Below are 14,758 nucleotides of genomic sequence, written 5' to 3' on the forward strand. Positions count from 1 at the left end.
ACAACTAAGGGAATGTGTCGTGAAGCAGCCACGCGGAAGGACATGAGCAGGAAGACAACATGGAGTCTAAGTGCTGTTTGAACGGCCCTGAGACGGAGGAATCGAGACCACGTTCTGTCTCTGGGAGACAGGGATGTTAAATGAGTTAGTCACCCATGGTCAGAAAAGATCAGAAACCAGAACCTGGCCACCTGACTCTCCCCCCCCCCCCATCCTCGTTCAACCACTACTTCCTAGTCTGTAGATGGGGAAACAGCAGCGTGGCTCACAGGCCGCCTGTCTTGAATAGAGACTCCCCTGGGAATCCGGCTGCGAAGTAGAAGGCCTAAGAGTTGGCTTAGTGCAAACCCGAAGTCAGTATTTATAGAGTGCCTACAGCGCAGACCGGACTTACAAGGATCTCACGCATATTAATCCTCAAACCACCCTGTTGGATGCAATTAGACATTTCTATTGTCCTTTTCCACTGGAGAAAAAGGAAGGAGGGAAGATGGAGTGGTGTTTTAAACTTTAACTTGCAGAGCTGAGATTTGAACCGGCGCTAGAATGTGTTCTGTTAACCGATGCGCGTTCAGATGGACATCCTACTGCCTGAGGAGGCGAAGGAGGCGTCTTGTACCTCTGATGGCATTGGGACTATTTTATTTTTTTAGTTTTTGGAGACAGGGTTTCTCTGCGTAGCCTTGGCTGTCCTGGACTCGCTTTGTAGACAAGGCTGGCCTCGAACTCACAGTGATCCACCTGCCTCTGCCCCCCGAGTGCTGGGATTAAAGGCGTGCTCAGTGCCGTTTATCCTCTTGGCCGGCACCCCAAACCTGCTGACTAGTCCTAGTTCATTCTGTAGAAGATGTAGGTTCTTCTGACTATCAGCTTCTTCTTTTTTTTTTTTTTCAGCAAGGTTCCACTACGTAGTCCAGGCTGTCCTGGAACTCACGATTTTCCTGCCTCAGTCGTCTGAGTGCTGGGAATGCAGAAGGCCTCAACACAGATCCGTGGTCACCGTTCTTTCCTAAGAACAACCCGTTAGTGTACAATGATGAAAAGTGAAAGACAGTCTCCCACCCCCAAGGCTGAGAGGGACCGCACCACAGGTGGTGCATGGGAGCAGCGGCATCGAGGTGCCTCACAGGGGTGCGCTACAGGGAGTCACCAGGTGCCGAGGAAGCTCTGCCTGCCTATTTGGCACAGCACCTGGTGCAGAGCAGGTGCCCAGAGCCGAGACTGCCTGGAAGCCTGGGTGGAAACAGCTAGGCAGGGAAGTGGGCAGCAGTGTGGTGACTGGAGGCGAGAGGGCAGCGGGCACGAGTTTGACCTACTTTATTATCTTGCTCCAGGTAAGCTAGAAGGGCAGAGTGCCAAGTTTCCAGACCACAGGGAACAGAGCAACACAGAGACCACTCAACAGTGTGCTGGTGTAGCTAGGGTTGGTTCCTGGCTTTGAGAGAATCCTTTCACGTTTGTCCTCCGTAGTAGCTGGCTCCTGGCCTCCATCTCCTTCGGTGAACAGATCTCCGGCTCCCTCCGAAAGGGTGCTTGGTGGGGTCGGATGGGGAGAAGCCATCTGGGTCCTGTCACCGGCCTCCTCTGGTTAGGTGCTGGAAGAGGATCAGCCTATGGGTGTTTTTCTTTATCTCCCCAGCAGGTGCTGACAGCTGAGTCATTCCACACACCTTGGGGGTTAAGAGCTGCCGGAAGCCAGGGCCAAGTTCAAAGACTGGACATTCTTCCCAGGGTTACCAGGGGCATGCTGGAGGGCTGGCTCCTAGTTACGCAAGCCGCACGTTAGCACGTCCCCTACTGATGCGCTCAGCCTGGACCTCTTGGACTTGCGCAAGTGTTACGCAGAAGCACTTGTTAAGCGGGCAACTGATGACATCACTATCAAATATGTGGTGCATCCACCCAGACTCACTTAGACAACCCCAAAGCTCCTCGCCACCAGGTGGTTAAGGCTGCCTGATCGGGCTGGCAGGAGGGAAAGGCATGATTTACTGTAGCTCTTGGCCCAGGTCACCGAACACTCGGTACCTTGTACCCCATTAGCCTTGGGCAGTAAAGCCTGTGATAAAATGTTCTTTTTTGGTGTTTGTTTTTCCTGGCAATCTCATTTTTGGGATATAAATGGCTCATTATTTCCATCCCATAGATCCATTCTTGCTTTCTGAAATAACGGAAAGGTTGGAGGAAAAAAATAATCATCACTGGGGCGACCCTTCCTCCCCATAAATGGTCTGACCTTGAACAGAGGCCGAGTTTTCACACAGCCCAGGCCATCTCGAGTTGAGTTGAGCCAGTGTGGGAGAGGTTAATTTAGGGAAGGCGTCCGAGAACAGGAGATATAAATATATTTACACTAAAGCGCCTGGTGCTGTTAACCGGCCAGGAAGTGGCACAAACCCTCCTTACCCCCCTTACCCCTCCCAGCCCCCCACCCCCACTCCAGCCCCGCAACCTTTTCAGAGGACACTCAGTCAAGCGTCAGTGGTTAGGAAGTTGGAACAGGGTCCCTCCCCAGACAGGTCATTTTCCCTGCAGGGCAGCTTGGAGGCAAATTTTATTAAGGATCAAGTAGCTGGCCCAAAGCAGTATAAATAGTGAGAGAGCATATGACAACCAGAGCTGTGAGTGTGGCTTAGGCTCAGGCAGAAGGCACCCGCTGTGTGTTTACTGTTACTCGGCACCTTGCTTGGCGATGTCTTCCGGGAGAACACCCAGCAGAGGTGTGTGAGCTGGTGAACCCAGAATTGCTAAGGCTTAGTACTCAAAATCTTCCAAGAGACTTCTCCTTATTTTGGAAATTGGTGGAGCACACAGTAAATTCAGGAGAAGAACCAGAGGCTGGAGAAGGTAAAGTGTCATTTGGCAGCAGAGACTGGCCCTGACTGAGCTTCCCCCCAAGTGAGCCAGGTACTAGCGAGGGCAAAAATCCTGAAGCGCACCTAAATAGTGCGTAGGAACGGACACATCAGAAGCAGACAAGAAGAACCTCATAATCTGGAGTGAGTTGAGGGTGCTCCTACTCTTACTTGGCTTTGCTTCGGGGTGGACCCCGAGTGTAAGCCAAGCTTTGGTGAAATGGATCAAACCGTGGGTGATTTCTTATACTAGCTGTCGCCTGTCAGTTCTATCACCCCTTGTCCCCTGACACCCCAGAAGACAAGCTTGCGTCCACCCGCTGGAGAAGTCTCTGAGGGTTGAAACAGTCCAGACCATTCCCGCTCATATCCAATAAATTTCCAAGGTAGCCCTGGGTTGGAATGGTCCAGAACATTCCAGCTCATATCCAACAAATTTCCAAGGTAGTAGACTTGTTCATCTTCTATGACAATGCGTCTACTTCTTTCAGGCCTAACTTCTAAATGTACTTTGTCTGTGTCCTACCCTTCTAAGAAGGACAGTAGTCACCTGAATATACTGCACCCTGTCTGCATATTCATTTAAAAAAAACAGTATCTATATTTTGCATTCAGAACTAAGATGCAGGAGGCTACTGACTCTCAGAGGCCAGTGCCCACAAGGAGCCATACCTTCAGAATTGCCCCAGAGGGTGTGATCACATGGAGGAGGGTCTGTCTCCTTCTTCCTGACTCACGCACTATCATCTGGCAAAGGCTATCGGCTCTTTTGTCAGTGTTTACTGTTTCTTTCTAGCATGGCAAAATTCCTGCCTAAGAGATGACATTTCCCAGCCTTTCTCATAGTAAGAATGGCACAGGACAGGATGCCCACACAAATTTGAATTTTGGCAAACAAACAAACAAAAATAAATTCAGTTGCAAGGATGTATGTGTGCCTGGCATAGTGTTTTTATATTTTTAATGGTCTGTTTATTTTATGCTTTGCCTGAATGTACGTTTGTGCACGCCTGATACCCGAGGAAGTTAGAAGAGGGTGTTAGATTTCCCAGCGCCCCTAGAACTGGAGTTACAGGTGGTTGGGAGATGCATGAAGTGGGTATCGGGAACAGCACTTGGGTCCTCTGCAGGAGCAGTCAGTGGCCTTAACCACTGAGCCATCTGCCCCGCCACTGATACCTTTGTATTGTTATTTGTTAAGTATGTTGACTGTGTGCACGGAGCTTCTGGAGTGAAGATACATGTGCTTTTTGTCCTTTTTCTATGTCCCCTCCTAGGACATAGATGGCATGGCTGGGGCTTCAGCAGCCACCTGGAGACATGTGGTTAAGGGGAACAGAAGTGAAAGACAGAGGACTTGGGTCTACAGCCACTGTATACCTTCAGAGTTTCTTTTGCATGGGAACAGACCACGTGTCCACGTTAGCCACCACGTGCTGTCTCTGTCATTTGCCTCTAACAGCTGTTAGGTATCACATATATTCCTATGACGTGGCCCTAACATGTCATAGAGTAGTGTTACTTTTCATCTTTAGCAGAGTCTGTTTACCATGTACCATTTTTTTATTTATCATAAATAATTATATCTAGCACACACACACACACACACATGGTATACATATATACACACATTATTTTTCTTCAAGACAAAGTCTTACATACCCCTAGACTGGGCCTGAACCCTCTATATAGCCAAGGCTGGCCTTGAACTCCTGATCCTCTTATCTCTGCCTCCTGAGCACCATCACATCCAGTTTAGTTATTGTACCTTTTAAGGTCTCTGAGGGAGGTGGGGAATATTCCTTCCATCCTAGGGGACAACAGGCCTCATCATGAGCCCCTACACAGTGCTGGTGCCTGACGGTTTTGCATGCTGCCGTCCTGCATTCTGAGCACTTGTTTCAGGTAATACTATTTCTAAAGCAAAATGGTTTTTAACCTCCACACGAGCCTTCTGCCTGAAACTCAACTTTACCTATACTGATCTGCTAAAAACCTCAGAGTCAGATCTCAAAGAGATACCGGCAGCTTCCCTCATGTGCCTGCCACAAAGGGTTAGCTAAGGATAGCCATTTCCCTCATGTGTCAGAAAGGTTAGCTAAGGCTAGCCATGTGTTCAGATGAAGCTAATTTGTAAAGTGCACCAATAAATTAGAAAGTAGGTGCCAGCCGTTGTGGTATATCCCTGCATCGCCAGCACTCAGGAGGCTGAGGCAGGAGAGCTTCAAGTTTAAGGACAGCCTGGGATATGCAGTGAGTTCAAGGCCAGCTGCAGCTATATGGTGAGATCCTGTTTTAAAATCACCAACAACAAAACCAAGAAGATATAAAATACAACTCCATCAGCAAGTCACAACCTTGAAGATCCACTGTGAGGCATTCTGGGTATTAAAAATGAAGGCATCACGATGTCCCTTTGCATATGAGGCTGAGCTACCTAGTTATGAAGGGAAAGTGCGGCTAGCTGGGCTGTGAACTGTATAGGTACCTGGCTCCTTTCTGCAGTGGAATCTTTTGAAGGTTAAGCGAGAGTAAATAATCAACTACGCTTTCTCAGATCGGCTGCATTTACTTTTCTCTGAGAGACTCCCACCCTCACCCTCCATGGAGGGGAAGCGACTGTGAAACGAGAGCCAGTATTTCCTTGTACGACTCCTTCTTCAAACGTTCAGAGAACAAGATCCGGCCTGGTCTGGCTGGCAGAGACCGCCCTTGGGAGATGGCGAGACTTTGTGATGTGGTCAGGGCCGAGAGTTAGAATTTAACAGGAGAGGAAGTGAAGCCTCTCACAGCATTCTGTAAGTTTCTATACAGGCCTTCCTTCCTGCCAGCAAGAGAGGACAAGGTCAGGGGTGTGGGGAGCTGGGAACCCCGGCCTCTAGACGCAGGTGATGCTACAAATACCAGCAGCAAATAACCCACAAGAATAAGGCATACACCAAGAGAGAAGGACCTTTGGTCCTGAGCATCTGTCCTTGGCGTCTGGCGGGAGGTTGTGATGTCATGACTGGCGGCTCCTGAGGGATGAGGGATGGATGGCGGATGTCAGCTGCCTGCTCGCATCCAAACCACAGGCTTTAATAAAAGCTGTGCAGAGAATTGAGTTGGACGGATAGAACCACATCGCATGTGTTCATTGGTGTTTTGCTCATCTTGTTAAGGGCGGGGAAGGGGAATGTATCATTCAGGGCTAGACTTGTGACAGGTGCCTTAGCGGAGACAGGGAGATGGTGAGTTTGAGGCCAGCCTGAGCTACACAGTGAGTTTGGGGCAGGCTTGGACTACACAGTGAGAGTCTGTCTCTGAACAACAAAACAAAACAAAACAAAACAAAAAGCTTGTGTCTGTTGACTGAGCACTTACTGGGTGCCAGACTTCATGGTCAGGAGCGCACCCAGTTTTAAAGCGCTGGCAAGGCAGGGTAGCAATGCCTTTTAACTTCCTAAGAACATTCAAACTTCACAAGGTCCTTTCCTTCCCCCAAGCCAGCCACCACCTCCTGTGTTCTGTAATCTCTTTAATGACCAGGGTTTTAACGAAAGTGCAGCAACATGCTGGTAGGCAAGTTTATGAAGTACTCTCAGTTTTAAAACAGGATTATGGTAAGCCCTCTAATAAAAATTTGAAGACTGCTTTATGTTTCGTTTTTCTGTTACTAAATAATCTTTTCCCCATTCTTTACAACTAAGTTTAAACATTCATTTAACAAATGAGCTGTAGAAAGTAGGACAAGAGGACCTGGTGACTCTGGGCTTAATATTAGCAGTGAGTGGAGGCTGAAGGGCCAGCGCCACTCCCTAGGGACCTTCAAACTGTGTGGACTTAACACTTGTTGCTTAAATGTCTTGAGGCCTCTGTTTCCACATCTGAGAAATGGGGAAACTGTGGGTTTTTTTGTCAAGATAAATTCCATTATACATTAGGTAACTAGTTCACTGAAGGCCACAATGTGCCCTAGTGAAGGTAGCTTCTTGTTACACCACTCAGTAATTATTTGAGTCCTTAGTTTATTGTTTGCTCATATGTACATATACATGTGGCTCCGTTCATCTAAGTATCACCATGGATAGCTCTGTGAGTGCTCAATAAGGAAATGCAAACATACTGGGGACACAATCGTAGCACAGATCCGTTCTCCCCGACAACAGCATCAAGTCTCCTTCCTTACTTTTCCCTCAACAGCCAACTGGAAGTTTGCGGGCTTTTAAAGGTAAGACCGGAAGTGTCCATCCTTCACCTGGCTCCCAGCTTCCTTGTTCCTCTTGACCCTCTCTTAGGCTCTAGCTCCCTCTGTGCGTTGGGTGGGGATGAGGAGGGAGAAAGGAAGGACTTCCGTCACTTTCCTGCCCACCCATGTCACAGGCCACTCACGCTAGGGCTCTTGGAGGACCACTGAGTGTTAGCGGCAGGTGCACATGGTGAGTCACTGAAGAGCATGGACAGTTCAGTGCTCTGGAAGACATGGGTGTCCACCAATTGCCCAGCTGCCCCCAAAGCCTCCAGCCTTGCAATCTGATGTACTGTGGCTGTCCAGTGTCTACTCACTTGCCTGTATACGTACATGTAGTTTTGCGGATGTTTTCCTGGTACTTTGAGAGGAGGTCTATGAATTTGTTTGCCTTTAGAAGCTCATAACTTAAGCGAACAATAACATGACATTACTTTAGCTCTCTATGGCTGGCCCCTCTACTGTTGGGTGTTGTTTACATACCTCTGTGCATTGCCTCATCAGGCAGGAAGCTGTTACCATCACAAATCTCCTGTTGATTGCGTATTCTGCTCTCTCAACTGCATTGTGAATGCCTTGCGCCAGGGACTGGGTCTTCTCTTGCTTGAGTTACTTGAATATGGGCTTGTTCAGTTTGTATTTATTTATTTATTTATTTTTAAAGATTTATTTATTATTTATACAGTATTCTGCCCACATGTGTGCCTGCCCACCACAAGAAGCATCAGATCTCATTACCGGTGGTTGTGAGCCACCATGTGGTTGCTGGGAATTGAACTTGGGACCTTCAGAAGAGCAGATGGTGTTCTTAAACTCTGAGCCATTTCTCTAGCCTCTTGTTCAGTTTTTAGATGTGATGCTTTTGCCTCGGTTTCTCAGTTACCTGACTTATTCTCCAAACCCCTCTGTGATCGCTCCATCATGTATACGATGGCTCTCACAAAAATGCCTTCTAACAGAGATGGAGACGGGCTGCTGATGCTGTCTGCTCTTGCCCCAGGAGACCCTCCACTCCACTCTGCGTTCTCTTCCCTGTCACAACGGAAAGCTCAAAAAGCAGAAGCTGCTAGAATAGAAAACCGAGATGTGCATGGGATGCGTCTTTAACACACATCCATTTTAGAGGGGTGAACGGCAGCGGGGTGGAGGGAGTGCGTGCTGAGGGGGTCAGGGTGGAAGGCATGCATGGCAGGGGGTCAGGGTGGAGAGAGCATATGGCGGGGTTCAAGGTAGAGAGCCAAGGACAACTTGTGAAAATCACTTCTTTCCTTCCACCACGTGGGTCTTTACCCCCGAACCACCTCACTGGCTGGCTCCAGGAAGCATGGTTAGCAGCCATCTGACAAGAGCTCTTCTGAAAAAGCTCCCAAACTCCAGCTGCGTGACAACCCTTGCCATGTTTCCTTTCTGTTTCACTTTAGTTAGCTTTCTGACCCTACTATTGGCTCATTAACTCATCTGGTGCTCCTAAGACCAACCCTTTCAGTCCAGTTTCACTGAGTTCAAATCACAAAGGATGAAACAATGCTTACTTGCTAAGTGCCAAATTGAAGTGCTGGGGCCCTCCGAAGCCCTACGTGGGAAGCTGCAAGTCTCCTGCCAGCATGGCCCCGTCAGCCTGTCTGAGATTGGGGAAGAGGCTGAGGGAGGAGGAGGAGGAGGAGGAAGGGGAAAGGATGGGGAGAGGGGAGGGGGAGGAGGAAGAGGAAAGAGGAGAGGATGGGGAAAGGGAGGGGGAGGGGAGAGGCGTGTGAGGGGGAGGGGGAGGAGAGAGGGGAGGGGGAGGGGAAAAGGAAGGGGAAAGGGAGGGAAGAGAGGAGGGGAAAGGGAAAGAGGAAAGGGGAGGGGGAGGGGAAAGGGAGGGAAGAGGGGAGGGGAAGGGGGAGGGGGAGTAAGAAGAAGAATAAGGCACTACTTCCATTGGTGCAGTTTTTCATTTCCACAAATAAAATGACAAGTCTTTCAGGAAGAAAACATCTCGTGTTAGCTCTACGACCCACTAGTTTTTTCCTCCTGTATTTTGGGGAGGAACAGGAGCTCTTACCACAACACAGGAGCTCTGATCATCGCCTCCTCCAGCCCCCTCACTGCACCAAGGCCAGGCCCCCGCACCCGGGCCTGCAGCCCACTCAGCCTACAGCACCTGATACAGTGCTGTCCTTCATGTCAAGGCCTCACAGAGAGTGGTCTACACCAGGGACCCTGTGGTCCGCACAGCCTACCACTCTGCTTTCTACACGCTTCCTCAGAGCCAATGCTGCAGGTGACTACTAACCAGTAGCCACATCTGGGGTATGACCTCTAGTCCTTTGCTTGTTTGCCTTTTCTATTTTTTTTTTTTTTTTTTGGTTGTCCATCAACCCCACCCCCACCCCCAGTCTAAATCCTGCTGCAACATACTTTCCTTCTATCTGCTGCTGAAATGAGGCCATTCCCCAGTACCTCAGGCTTGACTCTGTCTAACTATCATCCTACACTTGGTTGCCAGGAAGTCTCATTTGCAGTTATGTCTTCAGCTGTAACCCATGTTCTGTAGTTAGGGCAGCAACCTCAATCCCTCCTCAGAGCAGGGACCTCGTGATCCCACTTTTCAATGTCATTGCATCAGGTGATTGTCTGATTTGTTTTCTGTTGCTGTAATTGAACGCTAGAGACGTGGTTACCTGTAAAGGAGACAATGGCTCATAGTCCTGGTGTCAAAGAAGTCAAAGTATTGGTTTCCGTCTGACCTCTGTGGGGGGCCTCCTGCTGCTTGAACATGTGACAGAAGGCAGAAGTACAAACAGGTACATGTGGAATAGAGAAAGAGGGGCCAGATACATGAGCGTGCATGCACACACACACATATACACTGGACACATGCATACACATATACACACACACATACTCACACATAGACACACACACATACACTCTCACACGCACACTCACAGAGAGAGAGAGAGACAGAGAGAGAGACACACACAGAGAGAGAGACAGAGAGAGAGAGAGAGACACAGAGAGAGAGAGAATACATTAATTAAATTAAAACATGGTATATCTTAATGAATTTTTATGTATGCATTCATCTATTTATTACCAGTTCTATTGTGGTATACAGACTTGAAGTCTGTTTCCTTTGTACACATAATTGCCCTATGTTCTTATCGTTATTTTAAGATCTAGGTTTTGGTGTGTTGTCTGGACTTCCCTTCAATTCCTGGGTCCAAGCTATTGTCCCGTTTTAGTCTCCTAAACACCTGAAACACTGTGCCCTTTCTACCTTGCAGCCCCCTAGTTAAACATGTTGTTGTTGCTTTTATCAGGGCATTGAATATAAGTGATGAGAAGAAGGTGGGTAGCGACCTAGTGCTGTACTGGGGCATGGCTCTCTCCCTAGGATGAACTTGGTGGATTCAGTTATATTACCCTTACTTTAAAGATGAGGACATTGAATTTCGAGGTGGCTAAGCATTCTGTCCACGGTTGGACTGTTAGACCAAGTTTAAGTCTCTGCCTCTGTGTTACCAAGGTTCTAGTCTTTTCTTTTAGACAATTGACAAGATACTATGGAACATTCCCTTAATTGTAGCTTTCCTGAAAGCTAAGCCTGAAGTATTTTATCTGAGAAGTGATCCTAGAGGAAGCGTGGGTACCAAGGGTGTGTGAAACAGCAGAGAGGGGAAGCCACACACAGATGACTTCTTGGCTCTAACTACAGACAATGTCTGTTCTCTCTCGCTTGACCCTTCTGAGGAGACTAGGGAGGCACGTCAAACCACGCATCTAGAAGACCCAAGAAAAACCAAGTATCCCGTGGCTTTCATTATTCTGTGGTCAAAGGTGCCACAACATTAGATGTCTTCCAACTTCTGGATTGTGATGTGTTGGTACCGAGGAGATGTAACAAGGTTGGTACCTTGTTAAAGATCATGATGGCCCAAGAGAAGAATTGATACAGGAAGAAGAAGGCTTGTGGTCGATGCCCCATAAGACACAAAGTGCTATTAGGTGAAACTGTACAGAGGGGATGTGGCGCTGGATGCTACAGCCGTGGCTGCAGGAGGAGGTGGGGCTGACAGTGGGGAAAGTGGTTCAGGGAAAGTGGCTGAATGAAAAGGAGAACTAAAAAAGGAAAGGACATGACTGCTCCTATGTGTGGTGGAGGAAAAAGTTCATTAGAGATATGTGGGAGAGCCTAGCGAGAGGCAGGGACATGTGGGAGAGTTCAGACTGGACATGACCCTGAGCCATGTGAGGGGAGGGGCAAGGGCAGGGGAGAGAGGGGAACCAGATGCAGCAGCCAGGAAGTCCAAAAAGGAGAGTAACCAAAATGGCTGGATTATATAGAGAAGGGCACCTGGGGGATGGGCAGCCCGGGACTGGGCTTGAGAGGTTTAGGGTGGGGGTGGGGTACACCAGCTATGAGGACCCTGTAGCAGATAGGGAGTAAGGAATGCTGGGAGAATCTGGTGGCCAGGTCTGCTTTGATATATTAGACAGGCACCTCAGCCTTTTGTCTCCAGCACAGAAACAAAGAATGGTTGGGTAACGTAGATCCAGATCGGGGAACAGTTTGCCTGTAATGCGCCTCTTCTTGTGGCGGAGATTTCGACCTGAAGCCAGGTCTATTCTTCTGCTAGACTTCATGTCCAGGCATGTTTGAAAAGTTGCAGTAAACATCGAGCCCCGACCCAGATCTAGCCACTGGACAGGACATTCTCCACAGTTGAGTGGAGAGTGGGGACTGACTTTCACACGAACTCTGGTGCCCAGTATTTAACTACGTCCCCTGGATGGGGAGGCCTGGTGGCACTCAGAGGAAGGATAGCAGGCTACCAAGAAGAGACTTGATACCCTATGAGCATATACAGGGGGAGGAGGTCTCCCTCAGTCCCAGACATAAAGGAGGGGAGTAAGGGGAAAATGGGAGGGAGGGAGGAATGGGAGGATACAAGGGATGGGATAACTATTGAGATGTAATACGAATAAATTAATTAAAAAAAAGGAAAAGTTGATGGGGCAGATATAGGCTATTTGTATTCATTTACTTGCATGAGTTCTTTTCCTCAAGATACATATCTTTATTATTTATGTATCCTTAAGTATGTATGTATGTATGTATGTATGTATGTATGTATGTAAGAGAACATAGAAAAAGAAAGCAATGTGAGAGAAACCAAAAGCACCAGGGTTGGTGACAAGCTCTGAAGTCAATGGTAAAAGGAACTGGGCAAGAGAAACTAGAAGCCGCTTTCTGAGAGCCAGTGCCTCAGAACCCAGCAGGACGCACGCGCAAATGCCTAGTGATGAGTGTGGTGTAGACTCAGGGCAGTTGGGCACCCTTCCCATTTCTTCATGGTTCGGCAGAGAAGATCAAATGTTTATAATGCAATAAACACAGAACAGGCGCTCCCAGGAAAGCTGCTCCCTGTGGCCCGGTTATCTTGTGTGTTTAGAGACCGCGGAGGCGCTTTTAGGGGTATTAGCTCATATTTGGAGATTGGCTGGCGAGGATTGGCTCCGGGAGTCTGAACCAGCGTTCGGAGATGATGTGGAATGGTCCAAGCAGTTAGACGATAGGAAGAGGGCTTAGGATGTGTTGGTGGGAGGCAGGATCTCCACGCAGCTAGCCCTGGTGCCGGTGCCGTTCTGTGAGAGTGTGGAGAGAAAGATGCACTTATAAGGCAGCAAGGGCAGAATCTGGTTCCTGAAAATAACCAGCCTGGAGACTGACTGGTGGTAGGCTCCTCTTCCTCTGCCTGGGCTATGTCTGAAAGGTAACGAGGTTGTTAGCTAAACACGCAAGTGAGTCAGACAAGCCTTCTCTGGCCGGGCAGTGGTGAGTTTGAGGCCATCCTGGTCTGCAGATCGAGTTCCAGGACAGCTAGAGCTGTTACACAGAGAAACCTTGTTTCGAAAAAACAAACAAACAAACACACAAAACAAAACAAAACCAACCAACCAAACAAACAAATAAACAAAAAACCCAAATGTTTCCCCAGGGCTGAGAATGAAAACAGGGTCTTGTACACTCTGAGCCAGTGCTCTAACCACTGAGATACACTCCCTAGGCTGCTACTGAATTATCCCTAACTCTCAGATGTCTGAGTCCCTGAATAATGTCAACAGTTCACAAAGGAAGTCTGTTTGTCACCAAAGGGCAGGGATTTTTGTCTGCCTAGTATCTTTGTCCTGTTCTTTCTACAGAGCTATCTTAAAAATTTTACCACACTGATTTATTTACTTGTTTATCACGTGTAGGTGTGTGAACATGCACACACGTGTGCGTATGTGTCACGGCACATGTGTTGAGGTGACAAGTTGTGGGGATTGTTTCTCCCCTTTCATTATATGGGTCTCAGGAATCAAACGCAGGTCGTTGGTTATCCATCAGCCTTGGTAGCAGGCACCCTTAACTGCCAGAGCCCCAGAACTACTTTTTTTTTTTTTAATGAAGGAGTTTCCTAACTTACCAGAAAAGTCGGCATACTATCTAAGCCCAGCTGATCAGAATAATCAATTCCCTTGACTACACATAAGTAGGGAGCCCTAAAAATGTCAATGTGATTCTTATGAGATTTGATATTTATGTGTTTAGTGAGGCAGCGTTGGCTTTACATGAGTTCGGATCATAAACTATACAGGTGATATAAACTTGAGCTGCTTTCTCTCTGTTAGCTTTCCCGAGTGCATGGAGGAGAGCTGTGGGCCTTAAGCTAACAAAGAAAAGTGGAGAAAAGTGAGGGCTGGGTTGGCGAGAGGCAGGGTCATTTGGATCTTGAGTACTGCCATGCCTAGAGACAATTTTTTTTTCTTTGCATAGTGAGTTACAATCCAACTTCATTTGGGGTTTTTAAAATTTTGCAGTGTAAGGAGGTCAGACAAATGCCATGTATCTGTTTACTGCCTCTTAGCAATAAACATCTGTGCTGCCCACGCTGGCCTGAAATTTGCAGTTTATGCTGGAAATGCCTGCTCAGTTCTGTTCTCCACGAGGGCGTGCTGGCCAGTGCTCATGCTGAGCAGAGGCCTTGGTGACCCAGCGCATCACCCTTCCCTTTTCATATAATGGGTAAAATCCTCATATCCATTTAGAATCAATCTCAGTTTGATTCTAGCCTTTCTTCTGAAATCTATATGCTTGTCCTAAATTCTTAGTTGGGGCTTCAGTGATCAGTTCACATTGGACAGCCTAAAATGGTACTCAGCAACCTCCCGGTCCTAGTGGTGTCATGGTCCATGGTGCCAATCAAGGGTTCTGAAGGCGATCAGGACAGGGCATCTCTAAATATGCTTTTTGAGCACTTGAAATAGCAGAAGAGTTTTGTCACCTCCTCTCTTCTACCTGAAATAGACCACGAAGGGGTCCCACCGCCAGATAGGGGCCTTAAACCAGCAGGAAAAGAGCACCTTTATCACCACACACCCTGAGCTGACTCTAAAATGGAGCTGTGCAAGTTAACCTACTAAGAGAATGCACATCCTGTGTTAGTTTGCCATCACCGTATGTGACTTTGTGGCCGTTTATTTGAACTAGCCAATGTCCTGAAGAGAAAATACAGGAGATTTTTCTATTCCCCCTCAAGAGCTCCTTAAAGATACCAAATGATCTGGGCCACCTTTCTTCTCCTTCTTTTTTATGTGGGCTAAGTCTCAGGGCTCGGCACCTTTCCTTCCACTGTTTACCCATGCC

At 48.0% G+C, this 14,758-nt stretch overlaps 1 long non-coding RNA gene across 1 annotated transcript; it reads left to right on the plus strand.

Moving 5' to 3' along the window:
- Positions 1–1,026: 1,026 nt before the first annotated feature.
- LOC311604505 lies at positions 1,027–2,070 on the plus strand. Its single transcript, XR_014781525.1, has 2 exons — positions 1,027–1,334; positions 1,640–2,070. It is a non-coding gene; the product is annotated as an uncharacterized lncRNA (long non-coding RNA).
- Positions 2,071–14,758: the final 12,688 nt, after the last annotated feature.

The sequence above is a fragment of the Acomys minous genome, assembly GCF_964271855.1.
Source record: "Acomys minous genome assembly, chromosome: 9".
Taxonomy (NCBI): domain Eukaryota; kingdom Metazoa; phylum Chordata; class Mammalia; order Rodentia; family Muridae; genus Acomys; species Acomys minous.